At 48.6% G+C, this 13,283-nt stretch overlaps 1 protein-coding gene across 6 annotated transcripts in view; it reads right to left on the reverse strand.

Annotated features, from left to right (window-relative positions):
- LOC126284880 (choline/ethanolamine kinase) overlaps positions 1 to 13,283 on the reverse strand; it is a 213,741-nt gene that overhangs the window by 3,086 nt on the left and 197,372 nt on the right. The window lies entirely within an intron of this gene.

Genomic DNA, 13,283 nt, shown 5'->3' on the forward strand with positions numbered 1-13,283 from the left:
CAGCATGTCACAGTGCATAACTGCACAAAGTGGTTTAACTTTTGGGATCAGTAGCTTTCACCTCCCTGTGCGTGATCTACTGTAATGTGCCCTTGTAGTTATACTGTTTCACAGGTAGTTAAGTCAGTACTGGCCTCTCAGTTTGTGACTTCTCTCTGTTCCTGTCAGAGTTCAGAACACTGAACAGAATTATGGTGAACTATCCAACATTCTTAAGCTCAATAAAGACAATCTATGGCTGTCAGCAACTGTGTCGACTTACGACTTTAGAGTGTGGAATTAGGTTGTATGCAGTTTATCTTTTTTTCCTATCTTACTGATTATCTGTCACTTCTGAAAGTACACTGCCACAAAAAGTCTATGGTTAGCCCCAAGCTACACCATAACAACAGTATCTGAAATTAAAATTACTCTAAACATGGAAGAAGATTTTTTTGCAAGCTATTGAGTTACTGGGTCTTCTTGTGTTGCACTGGTTAGTGGAGAACATATGGATTAACATTCATTGGTAATAGTAACTGTTCTGTTGCAAATTCAGAGAAAATAATATGCATACAACCACTAAATTTTGATCATGCCTTGTATACACACCAGTCATAAAAATAAACTGCTTTAAAAAGCTCTGACACTACTTACGACTTGCATAGTTATTTCTTTAAAAAGAGAAAAATAAAGAAAAGAAAAAAAGAAAAAGAACCTCACTCTCAGTACTCTTTTCACCAAAGGGAATCACCATACACAGAAGCATTCCAAGGGAAGTAACAGTAAACCTTTATTGTCTGTGAAGCTTAGCACAGTATAATGCACTGTGTTCTCAGTTGTGACTGGGACAATGCAGCTGGGATATGCTATTCAGTCTGCCAACATGCCTCTATGGTTCATTTAAAGTTCAGACTGAACACAATTTGTCACTTTATAGCAAGAATGATTGTCAGCACTAGAAGTTGCCCATTGAATTTGTGTACACCACAGCGGCATCATCCAGACATCAAACTGCTATCAGTAAACATTTCGGGCCCACCCCATAGTGGTTGCCTTTGGTCAACAATGCTACCTGATGCAGCTATCTAAGAATAACATCTCATAGCTGCCTAAAAAGTATGGCTCATAGCTGCTATGTGGGGTGTACAACAGAACTGTGCTGCCCCCCCCCCCCCCTTTTTTTTTTTTTTTTTTTTTTTTTTTTTTTTTTTTTTTTTTTTTTTTTTTTTGTGCCTGCTGTGATGGCTGTGTCGATCAGGAAAGTACACAATTGGCCCCTATGCATCCATTACGAACAGCAGTACGAAACCACAACCACTGTGATGCATGGACAAGTTTGGCAAGGGACTGGAACTAGCTCAAAAGTGTCATGTTGTTTTAATTGACAAATTCAGAATTTGTACACCATCAGATTATTGTCTTAGAATATACATCTCAATTGTATTGTTTGTTGGTTGGCTGGCTGGTTAAGGGGAAGGGACCATACAGTGAGGTTATCAATCCCATGACGTAAGATGGCAAAAATCAAGGGAGGAACAACACAAATGGCACAGTTCACTCAAGGGGAAGGTATAATGGGCAATCAGTGAGAGGTGAAGGAATGTGTGGGCAGCAGAAAGAGGAAAGAACAGGAAGGGGATGGGTGGAAATGGTGAGGGCAAGGGTGCCCCAGAAACACTATGTGCATTGGAGTACCAGCACCATCACCATGGACCCATCGTGACACCCACACCACACTGGTGTCATGATACAAGGAGGATGATACCAGGGAAGAAGATACTAGTAAAGGGGAAACAAAACTGTACAACAGTCTACAAAAAATGTAAGGAAAAAGATGGGGAGAACATGGCCAGGGTGGAGGCAAGGACAAGGCCTCCATAACCAATGCCTACACTAACTGAGGCACTCAAATTCCAGAGGAAAATTGAAGGATAAACCAGGGATGACAAACCACTTTCGTGAAGAAAACTGAAGATAGATGTAACCATGTGAGGGTCTTCCGCTAACAACCGAGACAAGGAAGGTGGTGGTGGTGGTGGTTGTTGGGATGTTTAAGGGGGACTAAACAGCTAAGGTCATCAGTCGGTGGCACGAATCTGCACCGGGGGAACCCCGGCCTCCACCAGTAGACTATCCACGGGGCTCGTACGGAAAGCGCCAATTGCAAGCCGAACCACACAGTGGTGTATGGGGTCCAACAACGTCAACACTGAGGGTGATGCAGACCCATAGGCCAGGCTCCCATAATCAAGCCTGGACAATCGCAACAGCGTGCAGCGATCTGCACCCCAAGACGCGTGACTCAGGCAGTGGAGGACGATGAGGTGCCGCCAGCACTTTTGCTTCAGCTGAGTAATATGAGGAACCCATGTGAGCCGGGCATCAAAGACGAGTCCTAAGAAGCGGCTAGTGTCCACCACTTCAAGTAGGTGGCCGTCGAGGTAAAGCTCTGGATGAGGGTGGACCGTCCGACGCCTGCAGAAGTGCATAACTCGAGTCTTGGCTGCAGAGAACTGAAATCCATGAGTCAGAGCTCATGATGCTGCCTTGTGAACGGCTGCTTGCAGCCTGCGTTCGGCGACTCCCGTAGTCTTTGAGCTAAATGAGATGCAGAAGTCGTCGGCATACAAAGAAGGAGACACCGACGACCCCACAGCTGCAGCCAGACCATTAATGGCCACTAGAAATAAGGAAACGCTCAACACCGAGCCCTGCGGGACCCCATTTTCCTGTATATAAGATGAACTAGAGGTGGCACCGACTTGCACCCGGAAAAAGCGGCGCAATAAAAAGTTTTGAAGAAAAGCTGGGAGCTGACCACGAAGACCCCACTCACGCAACATAGCAAGGATGTGATGCCTCCGTGTTGTGTCATATGCCTTCCGCAGATCAAAAAATACAGCAACGAGATGCTGACGGCGGGCAAAGGCCGTACAGACAGCAGATTCCAGCCGCACCAAATTGTCCGCAGCAGACCGGCCCTGACGGAGGCCACCCTGGGATGGAGCGAGGAGACCGCGCGACTCAAGGACCCAACACAAACGCCGCTCCACCATACGTTCGAGCAATTTGCACAAAATGTTGGTGAGGGTAATGGGACGATAGCTGTCCACCGCCAGAGGGTCCGCACCGGGCTTCAAGATGGGGACAATAACACCCTCTCGCCATTGCGACGGGAACACGCCCTCGCTCCAACAGTCGCAGAGCTCGTAGCAAAGTGCGCGGCAAGGTGGTCAGCAATGGCGGCAGCGTCAGTGCAGACAGCGCCGTCCAGGGAGATTCCAGGGACACCCATAGGGGTCTGGTATCCATAAATCCGCCGGATGCGGGACCACACAAGCGACGGGGAGACACGGGAGCCCAAGGATGAAGCATACCTCCCCCAGCACTCCTGCTTATGCCGTGCAATAAGACGACGGGCCAAGGCACGGAGCTTCTTAAAGGCGATGAGGGTCTCCAGAGACGGGTGCCGCCTATGACACTGGAGAGCCCGCCTACGGTCGCGAATAGCCTCAGCAATCTCCGGCGACCACCAGGGGACAGCCTTCGTCCGAGGGAGTCCAGAATAGCGGGTGATGGCAGCCTCGGCCGCAGAAATAATTGATGTGGTCAAGACACGGACCACCCCGTCAATGTTACCCTGTGGGGGAGAAGCAATGGTGGCAGCGGAAGTAAAAGCCGGTCAGTCAGCCCTGTTGAGCCCAGTGGGGCAGGTGCCCAGAAGAATGACACTGGGGCAATGACAAATAGATGGGAAAATGGTCACTACCACACAGGTCAGGATGCACTCTCCAGTGGAGGGATGGGACAAGTCCGGGGCTGCAAAGAGAGAGATCGATGGGCGAGAACGAGCCATGGACCACACTGAAATGCATGGGAGCACCGATGTTCAAGAGGCTAAGGTCGAGCTGAGCCAACACATGCTCCACAGCATGACCGCGGTCATCGGAGACAGTCCCACGCCATAGAGGGTTGTGGGCATTGAAATCGCCCAGAAGCAGCAATGGTGGCGGGAGTTGGGCCAGCAGCACAGCCAAGACATGTCGGGGGAGCTCCCCATCCGGAGGAACGTAAACAGAGCAAACAGTAATAGCCGGTGAGAGCTCAATCCCGACAGCAACTGCCTCTAAAGGCGTCAGAAGGGGTACTGGCGAGCTACAGACAGAGTGGTGAACAAGGAGGCAAACTCCACCTGAAGCTCGTTGACAGGCAGCGCAGTTCTTATAGTATCCCCGATAACCGCGAAGGGCAGGGGTCCGCATTGCTGGAAACCAAGTTTCCTGAAGAGCAATGCAGAGAACAGGGGAAACACTCAGAAGCATCCGGAGGTCAGGCAGGTGGCGGAAATAACCACTGCAATTCCACTGGAGAATGGAAGCAGGCAGTGACTGGGAGGGCGTGAAGGCAACTAAGAGGCAGACGGCACCTCAAAGCCAATGGCTGCCACCGGGCGAGAGTCCGCTGCGGCCATAGGAGAGGCCCCCGAGGGTTCTGTGAGGGCGAGATCCGCGGCAGAGGCGAGGATCTTCACCTCATCCCCAGAGCCAGAACTATGTACAGCAGGCGGTACTGAAACCGCCGGAACGTCCTTCTTCTTGGACACATTCCGTTCCTTCTTCTCGCGTCTGTCCTTTGGGTTAGAGGGCTGGGAGAGTTTCTCTGAAGGAGCGTCGGAGGCGGACGATGCCGCAGAAGCCCTACAACCAGCAGGTGGCGGAACCTTCAGCCACTGGCTGACATCCAGCTGTGTATGAGAAGAAACGGAAGAAGGGAGGGCCCCGAGGGACCCCTTCCGCGAGAGAGTAACCGGCAGAGGCAACACCTGCAGAGAAGGAGGGGAGGGGGAGGGATCGAGCCCCCTGGTTTTTGAGCAGATGTCACTCCTGAAGCATGTGCGGGGGGAGTGACAGAGGGTTTGCCCCCAACGGCTAAGGGGGCAACAGAGGAAGGCTTGCCCCCAGACACAAGGAGGGCAGACAGAGGGCCCACTGAAGGCGGCACAGATGAGGCGACACGTGCCACCCACGAGGGCGATGATAACATGCCTGCAGAATAGGATGTTCGAAGTGGGACGGGATACAACCTTTCGAATTTCAGTTTTGCCTCGCGATAAGTAAGCCGGTCCAGGGTCTTAAATTCCATTATCTTCCGCTCCTTATGAAGAACGGGGCAGTCCGGTGAGCATGGAGAGTGGTGATCCCCACAGTTGACACAGACAGGCGGAGGCGCACATGGAGAATCGGGATGAGAGGGGCGTCCACAATCTCGACATGTGGCGCTGGATGGGCAACGGGAGGACATATGCCCAAACTTCCAGCACTGGAAGCACCGCATCGGGGGAGGGACGTATGGCTTGACGTCACAATGGTAAACCATTACCTTGACCTTCTCAGGCAATACAGCACCCTCGAAGGCCAAGATAAAGGCACCGGTGGCCACCCTGTTAGTCTTGGGTCCTCTATGTACACGACGGACAAAATGCACACCACGTCGTTCCAAGTCTGTTCTCAGCTCGTCGTCGGATTGTAACAAGAGGTCGCGATGGTAAATAATCCCCTGGACCATATTTAAGCTGCTGTGGGGAGTGACGGTAACAGGGACATCTCCCAGCTTATCACACAAGAGCAACGCCGTGACTGGGCTGGGGAGGACGTCTTGAGGAGGATGGACCCATTCCTCATTTTAGACAACCCCGCCACTTCCCCAAACTTATCCTCCAGGTGTTCCACAAAAAAAACAGAGGCTTTGTCGTAAGAAAGGAGTCACCATCAGTCCTGCTGCAGATAAGGTACTGTGGTACATAAGGCTCCGGCTTGGCACTTGATCTGCGTCCCTCCCAAGGCGCAGCCAACTAGGGGAACGACAGAGGGTCATATTGCGCAGCATCAAATTCAATTCTGCCTCACTTAGAGACGCTGGTGGCACTGCAACCACCAGCTTGGTGTGATTTATTGCGCTTCATTGCGCCACATCTGCCCAGATGCCACCTACTCCGAACGAGGGCTCTCCCCAAGGGCTCCACCCAGCCAAAGCAACAGGTACCTGGCCGATATCCCGTTGCCCGGAGTCCCCGTGCCCCAGACAAGATGGGCACATACTCCTTGGCATGCATGGGGAGGAAACAGCTCTGGCATCTGTAGTGCCATCCCTGCGTGGTCAGGGGGCTACCACCAAGAGGGTACATGACGACCCCACCACAACGGACTGGCTACAGTGCTGGATTTTAGGTGTTGAAAGGGTCCACAGTTGTCGTGGGCGCTAAGAAGGGGATTGCGCACAAGACGAGAAGGAGGCAACCCAGAAGACATGGGGTGTAAATCCCATTACACGACAATAGATAGCATGCAAGATGGTGGTGCACGATGGACCAATAGAAAAACACCACGTAAGGTGTCCTTGCCCAAATGGCACGCACTAACAACGGAAATTTTGAAAATTGGAGGCCAAACCCAAGAGGGGACCATCACATAAGGCCGAAATGTTTGAGACTCCTTTTAGTTGCCTCTTACGACAGGCAGGAATACCGCGGGCCTATTCTTACCCCCGAACCCACAGGGGGGAAGGAAGGTGGAAGGGCATATTTGGTGTGAAGGGCCAAAAGGCAGGGGCAGTCCAGCAAAATATGGATCACCATGAGAGGACTCCACAAGTAAAATAGAAGCTGCAGCTCATTACAGATGGGTCAAACTAGTGTGGCGAATATGAGGATGGCAGTTGGCCAAGGATGGTAGATTCCCATCAGCAGAGGCAGAGGGAAGAATGCCACATCGTGGGAGTCTCCTTGAGTGCACATGTGGGGAGGGGGGGTAGTCTCCCAAGAGACAGCCCACAAATGAGCAAAACGGGATCTGATGTAAAGCTGCAAACCCATTCCTGGAGGGGTCATGGAGAATGGGGTTAGGTGGCCACCCTCTCCCAGTCAGATGATCAGCAGGTTCATTACCCTGGGTACCTATGTGGCCAGGAACCCCAAGGAAGGAAATCAACCAAATAAGCAGCATCGGCAAGAAGGCTGTGGATGAAAGAGACCAAGGGATAGCAGGAAACCTTTAACCCATAGCCTGAAGTCCATTCATTGAGTCCATACGTCATGAAATGTGGGCGAGGGACAACTCCAGGGGAAGCAGACATGCCACAGGTGGTAGGCAAGAGAGAGTGTTTCATGCCAACAGAAGACCTGAAGGCATATCGCACATGATCCATGAATTTACAGCCATCGGTGCAAAAAACAATGACATCCTGAAACTACCATTAGAGCATTCAAAAACAATGGAATTGCATTGGAGCAATAGAGGCATTCCAACCCCGCAATAAATCCATCTGAATCAGGGGCCAAGGAACTAATTAAGGAGCGGGGGGGGGGGGGGGGGGGGGGGTTGACAGAGAATTTGGAGAAGAGGACAAGGAGAGGAGTTGGAAATCACGGTGGAGAGATGTAAGGCGGACTAACCGGTAAACCTACCCGAGGGTGGGCAGTGGGCAGGTGACAGGCCAAAGCCACGTAACGAATTGCACAGGGATGGTGGGCAGGGGAAGAGCAGATAGTGATGACATAGGAGACCAGGAGCTGCAACCATCAAACTGAAAGGGGAGGGATCCCAGTGTCAATGAGAACACTATTGACAGGGATAGAGCGAAAGGCACCAGTGGCTAAACAGATACCACAATGACAAGTAAAGGAAGAGAAGGATTGATAAATTCACATCCCAAGAGTTGTGGGCAAGGAAGTGAACGACATTGAGTTTACAAAAACAGGCAACCTTCATATGATGGCTAAGGGGCAACCAAGTAAGCTTGTTGTCAAAAAGGAGACCCAAGAAATGGGACTGGGGGTCCATGCACTCACGTGCTGGGCTTCAAGGTGGAGCTTCAGATGAGGCTGGACTGTAGTATGGTGACAGAAATGCACCATCTCAACTTAAGGGAAGAGAAGAGTCCATATGGAAGCTTCCCAGATGGAACCCTGGAGCTGTTGTTTGACAGAGATCCCTGAGTGGGAGATAGTCCAGATGCAGAAGTCATCCACTTACAGAGCAGGGGTGACCAATGATCCAGCAGAGACTACAAACCCATTAAAAGTGTTGAGAAAAAGGACACTTAACATGAAGTCCTGTGGAGAGCCATCTGAGAACAGTGCCAAATGAATGACCGGTGGGACAGAAACTGGTGAATAAAAATTGGGGGGGGGGGGGGGGGGCAAAGACACCACTCATGGAGTGTGAGGAGGGTGCCAAGCTGTGTTTTAGGCTTTACAAAGACCGAAGAAAATCACAAAAAGATGGTGGCGCTGAGTAAATGCCTGCCAAACTGCAGTTTCCAATCAAAGCAATGATTGCATGAAGAAGACAGGGCCAGAACATACTCCCATTCAGTAAAAGGTTCATTGTAGGATTCTGCCTCACAAAGGGGTAAAAATTAAGTGGGAAGCTTCAGTTTGTTGTTGTTGTTTCCGGAGGAGGAAGGCAGCTGGATAGGAGGCTGACTGATGCTATCCCAAAAAGGGGTCGTGAGGTGTTCTGCGAGAAGTGATGTATCTATACAAAGGGCACGTGCAAGCACAAGCCCTAGAATGGAAGAATGCTGCTGACAACCTTGGAGGGGGTGTAGTTAGCTCACATCCGTGACAAAGGGACAGAAGAACCTAGAGAGGAGACAATGCATTGCCAACACACCCACTTGCTCTGTTTGATTAAGTAATGGGCCTTGGTGCAAAGACATTTAAAGGCAATATGGCTGGTGGAGATCGGAAGCCACTTAAGGTGTTACAAAGCATGACGATGATCATGGATGGTGGTGGCAATGTATGTGCTACACAGTGGAAGTGGCCACTGGTGAACGGGGCCTGTTGAGTGAGGAACTGCAACGTGTATAATCTTATCGAACAGATCATGTATGACTTCTTCTATACAACCTGACAAAAAAGGTGTGAACACGACTTAGGAGATATACAGAGGTGAACCAGCAGGATGGTAAGCCCAGCATGATAATCTGGTCATCTGGAGTGGGAACGGAATGAGAGAATCATATAATCAACAAGACATGGTCACTATCACTGAGATCATTGTGTCATGGCCAGTACAATGAAGGGAGAAGGGGAAGGAAACAAGCGAACGATCAACGGCAGAGAAAGTGCCATATGCAGCACTAAAATAAGTAGGAGAAACATCATGAACAATGTACAGGTCATGGCTTGCAAGAAATTGGTCTATGTGGGACCCCCGACTGGATGAAACACACTGCCCCACAAAGGGTGATGGGCATTAAAATCCCCAAAGAGGAGGAAGCGAGGAGGGTGCTGCTCATGGAGGGTAATTAGGGCAGCAGGTGTAGGTGGCCTGTCAGGAGGGAGATAAAGAGATTGCAAAAGGTGACTGAAGAGTCCAAGTGGACCCGGACAGCACCTGTTTCCAAGGTGTATAAAGTGGAACCCATGTACTAACAATATCTGTACAGACTTAACATACAGATGCCACCGAAAGCCCTCAAAGGGCTGATCCAGTTCTGACAGAGCATGGAATCCATGCAGGGTCGGTGAGTGAACATCAGTAAAATCAGATTCCTGGAGAACAACACAAGCTGCTACTAAGTAAAAAGCAATAACGGCTTGCAGCTCTGGCAGCTGATGGTAGTAACCAATTACAGTTCCACTGAATAAGCATGGAGTGGGTATCCAAATGGGAGCCAAAGGAGCTGGAAGTAATCTTGCTGTCCTGTCAGCATCTGTCACCAAGGACTGGGTGACAACTGTAAATAAATCTGTAAATAAATAAGTTGTCAGTGGGGAAGGGGGGGGGGGGGGGATGCGGGCGATGTAATGGCATCGCCAGGGGCAGTGGACAGAGGCTTTGTCCTGGAGCTTATGTTTCTTCTTCTGTACTTTCATAGGTTGAGGAAGGCAGGGCACAAAGGGAAAGCAGGCTTCTGCAAGATCTGGAACTGAAAGAGAGCGGGCAATCTTAGGGTGCAGCACAGACTGTGTCCTGTGGCTTTGCTGTTATAGAAGGCCTCCGGCATGAAAGAAGCTGGGGGGAAGGGTCCCAGGAGGGAGCCCCATCACTGATGGGCTCCGAAGAAGGGGCAGGCACTTCTTCAGCGGCGGAGGGAAGTGGCATTTGGAGGGGAGGGAGTGGGAACCACATGGGATGAGTACAGGAGATAGGGATGGGGCAGGGGTAAAGAACAGGGAGGAAAGGTAAAGGATGTAACAGAAGCAAAGGTAGGAGTCACCAACACAGGATGAAGTATGTAAAATTTCTTACAAGCCTCAGTGTAAACAAGCGATCCAGGGACTTATATTCTTATATCTTCTTTTCTATCTTATAAACTGGGCAATTTGGTGAGCATGGAGAGTGATAGTGATGACAAGTAGCACACATGCGTGTCAAAACACTGGATCCATCCTCATGGAGTGGTTGTCCACAGTCACCGTATAGAGGGTCTACCATACAGCCGGAAGACGTGTCCAAAACGCAAACACCGAAAGTACCTCATGGGTGGCAGGACATACCACTTCACATCACACTGATAACATGGAAAATTCCAGATTGGCCCCATCATTCCAGATTGGCTCAGTGTTCATCAACTTGAACGATGAAGTCCCTGAACTATATTCAGACACTGGTAAGGAGTAATGGGCACCAGGACATTATACGATGATCACACGCACGAAGGGCTGCAGAATAAGTTTTGACCAACAATGAACCCAACTACATTTTACTGAGAGGCTCCATTTTGCCAAACTTGCCTTCTACATTTTCCACAAAAAATGATGGCTCTGTGGTGGTGAATGTGCTCCTGTCTGTGTTAGTGCAGTCCAGGTAGCACAGAAAGGGTTTCTCCCCTCCCTGGTGAGCCTGGCCCACGCTCAACGGTGTAGCCAGAGAAGGGAATAATAAACAGCATGAAATGATCCATTACCAACTGAAGAGACAAATGTGGAAGAAAAGCCAGTTTTTTGGAGCTTGATACATTTCATATGCAAAGCGTGTACCCTACTGTATTTACTCGAATCTAAGCCGCACTTGAAAAATGAGACTCGAAATAAAGGAAAAAAAAATTCCGAATCTTAAGACGCACCTGCAATTTGAGACTCTAAATTCAATGGGAGAGAAAAGTTTTAGGCTGCACCTCCAAATCGAAACAAAGTTGGTCCATTGTAATATGAGAGAGAATTTAGGTCGAATGAATGACGATACCGCTACAGTAGTTTGGTTCGAGTCTTAAGCTTAGCAGTTAAGTGTTACCAGGTAGCCATTGCTATGCGTCAGGCGCTCCGTCCGTATTTATACGGGTACTCTTCCTTTTTCACGTGCTTCGTCTGGTTTGAATTGATTGCTTATTTTTATTTGATCTGATAAGTGCCGTATTCTTTGTTGTAGGTGTTTACGTCACTCTAAGCTGAAAATTCATTACTGTACTGTGTCATGCATTGTTTGTCGCAGTCTGATAATGCGTGTTTAAGACCTGTCTCCACTCGGGGCATGGCTTGCTTTTGTGCACGCTACCGCCGCTTACAATAAAAAAAAAAATAAATAAATAAATAAATAAAAAAAAAGAAAAAGAGAGAGAGAGAGAGAGAACTCGCCTCATTAGCGAAACGATGGCAAGAGACTGCTATTTGTTGTTACTTACACAGCTGCTTTCTTTGATAATGATCAACAAGAACCAAATAATAGACTGCGTATGAAAGAACATGTTCTGAACGAGAGTTAGGCGAAAATTTTTCTCCGTTTGAAAATCTTTGCGGCCACTTCTTTAGTACATCATATTCTGCACAGTCATCTTAGATTTAAAAATCTAGTCAGTTGCCGTGCTTCATTTCTGGCTGTATCACTATTAGGCATAAGAATAATATGAGTATAAACATGACACGATATGTATATTCTTCCCCGTTTGCTGGTGTCTCACTCTAGTTTCGTAGTTTATTATGCATACAGGATTTAAATGTGATAGCAGCAAACACGAAAGAGTACATGGCAAAATGTTTATATTCGTATTATTCTTATGGTGAGGAGAATACTGCACATTACATCAGGTTCCCATTAGCAAACCATCTCTTCTCGCAAGTAGGAAAAAATTCAGATCGTAGAGTTTGCCACATTAACAAATATCCCAAACTGTCTTGCAAGTCAGATTTTCATACTACATTGAAATCCTGTTAAATTCGAAGAGGAACGATACGGAATTTGTATTTACTTCGTTGGATAATGTATGAAAATTCAGTGGTGGAAACTTGGGGCGGAGAAAAAAAATCTGGTCTTCCACCTTCTTTTTTTTTTTAGTTTATTTACTGACACAGAGATTTCGGCGCCAGTATTTATCTTTGTGCCTGCAAAACACGCCTGTGTAGCGCTATATTCGACGGCAGAAGTTAGTTGTGGCAGCACCTAACAACATTTTTCAGAACTTACGCTTGCTTTGCACTCGATTCTAAGCCGCAGGTGGTTTTTTGGATTACAAAAAGTGGAAAAAAAGTGCGGCTTAGATTCGAGTAAATACGCTAATACCATCCACTTTGATCAGGGGCTCCACCCATGGGCGCCATCTGGTACGGTGGCCATTGCCGGGAGTTCCAATGCTCCAGAATGACAAGGGACCTACCATAGACATACATGAGGATACAACAGCTCAGGTATCAGAAGTGTGATCCCTGTGATATCAGTGGGCTCAGTCAGTGGTTACATAACGGCTCTACCACACAAACTGGCCACGTGTGCTGGTGACCTATTGAGGTGGAAAGGAGTTTTGGCAGGGTAGGAGGGGCAGAGGTATGCATGCCATAAAGGCTAGAGAGGGAGTTCTTCCCCAAATTGCTCACACTACAAAGAGAAAATTTAGATTTGGATGTCAGACCCCAAAGGGTGACCAAATATGTTTGGTAAGGGGCAACAAAACTGCAAGGGATAAGGAAACGAAGTGGATAGTCAGGTTGACAAAAGTAAGAACATCATGGTGCGGGGAAGGAAATGCTGCCCATCAAGGAAGAATGGGCTGCAATAGTTCAGGTCTCTCTGTGTGCTACACATGAACTCACTAAAGAACTGTAAGTCCCTGGGGAGGGAGGGTTCAAGTACACAGTACTGTGGGTCCAGCAGGGGAGTCAGCCATGCTCAGGCCAATACCACGTATGGATGCCTGACACCACATTGTTATATTTTAAACCAGAAAGTTAAATGAGAGCAAATTTCTACAAGATGGCTTTGAACTTCTTGAAGTCTACTTATCTTTGTGAATTTCTTTAGCCTCCACCTAATTTCTACAGGTCTGATATCTCTCTATATTGTCACCATCAACTTAACATT

This window comes from Schistocerca gregaria, chromosome 8, assembly GCF_023897955.1.
Source record: "Schistocerca gregaria isolate iqSchGreg1 chromosome 8, iqSchGreg1.2, whole genome shotgun sequence".
Taxonomy (NCBI): Eukaryota; Metazoa; Arthropoda; class Insecta; order Orthoptera; family Acrididae; genus Schistocerca; species Schistocerca gregaria.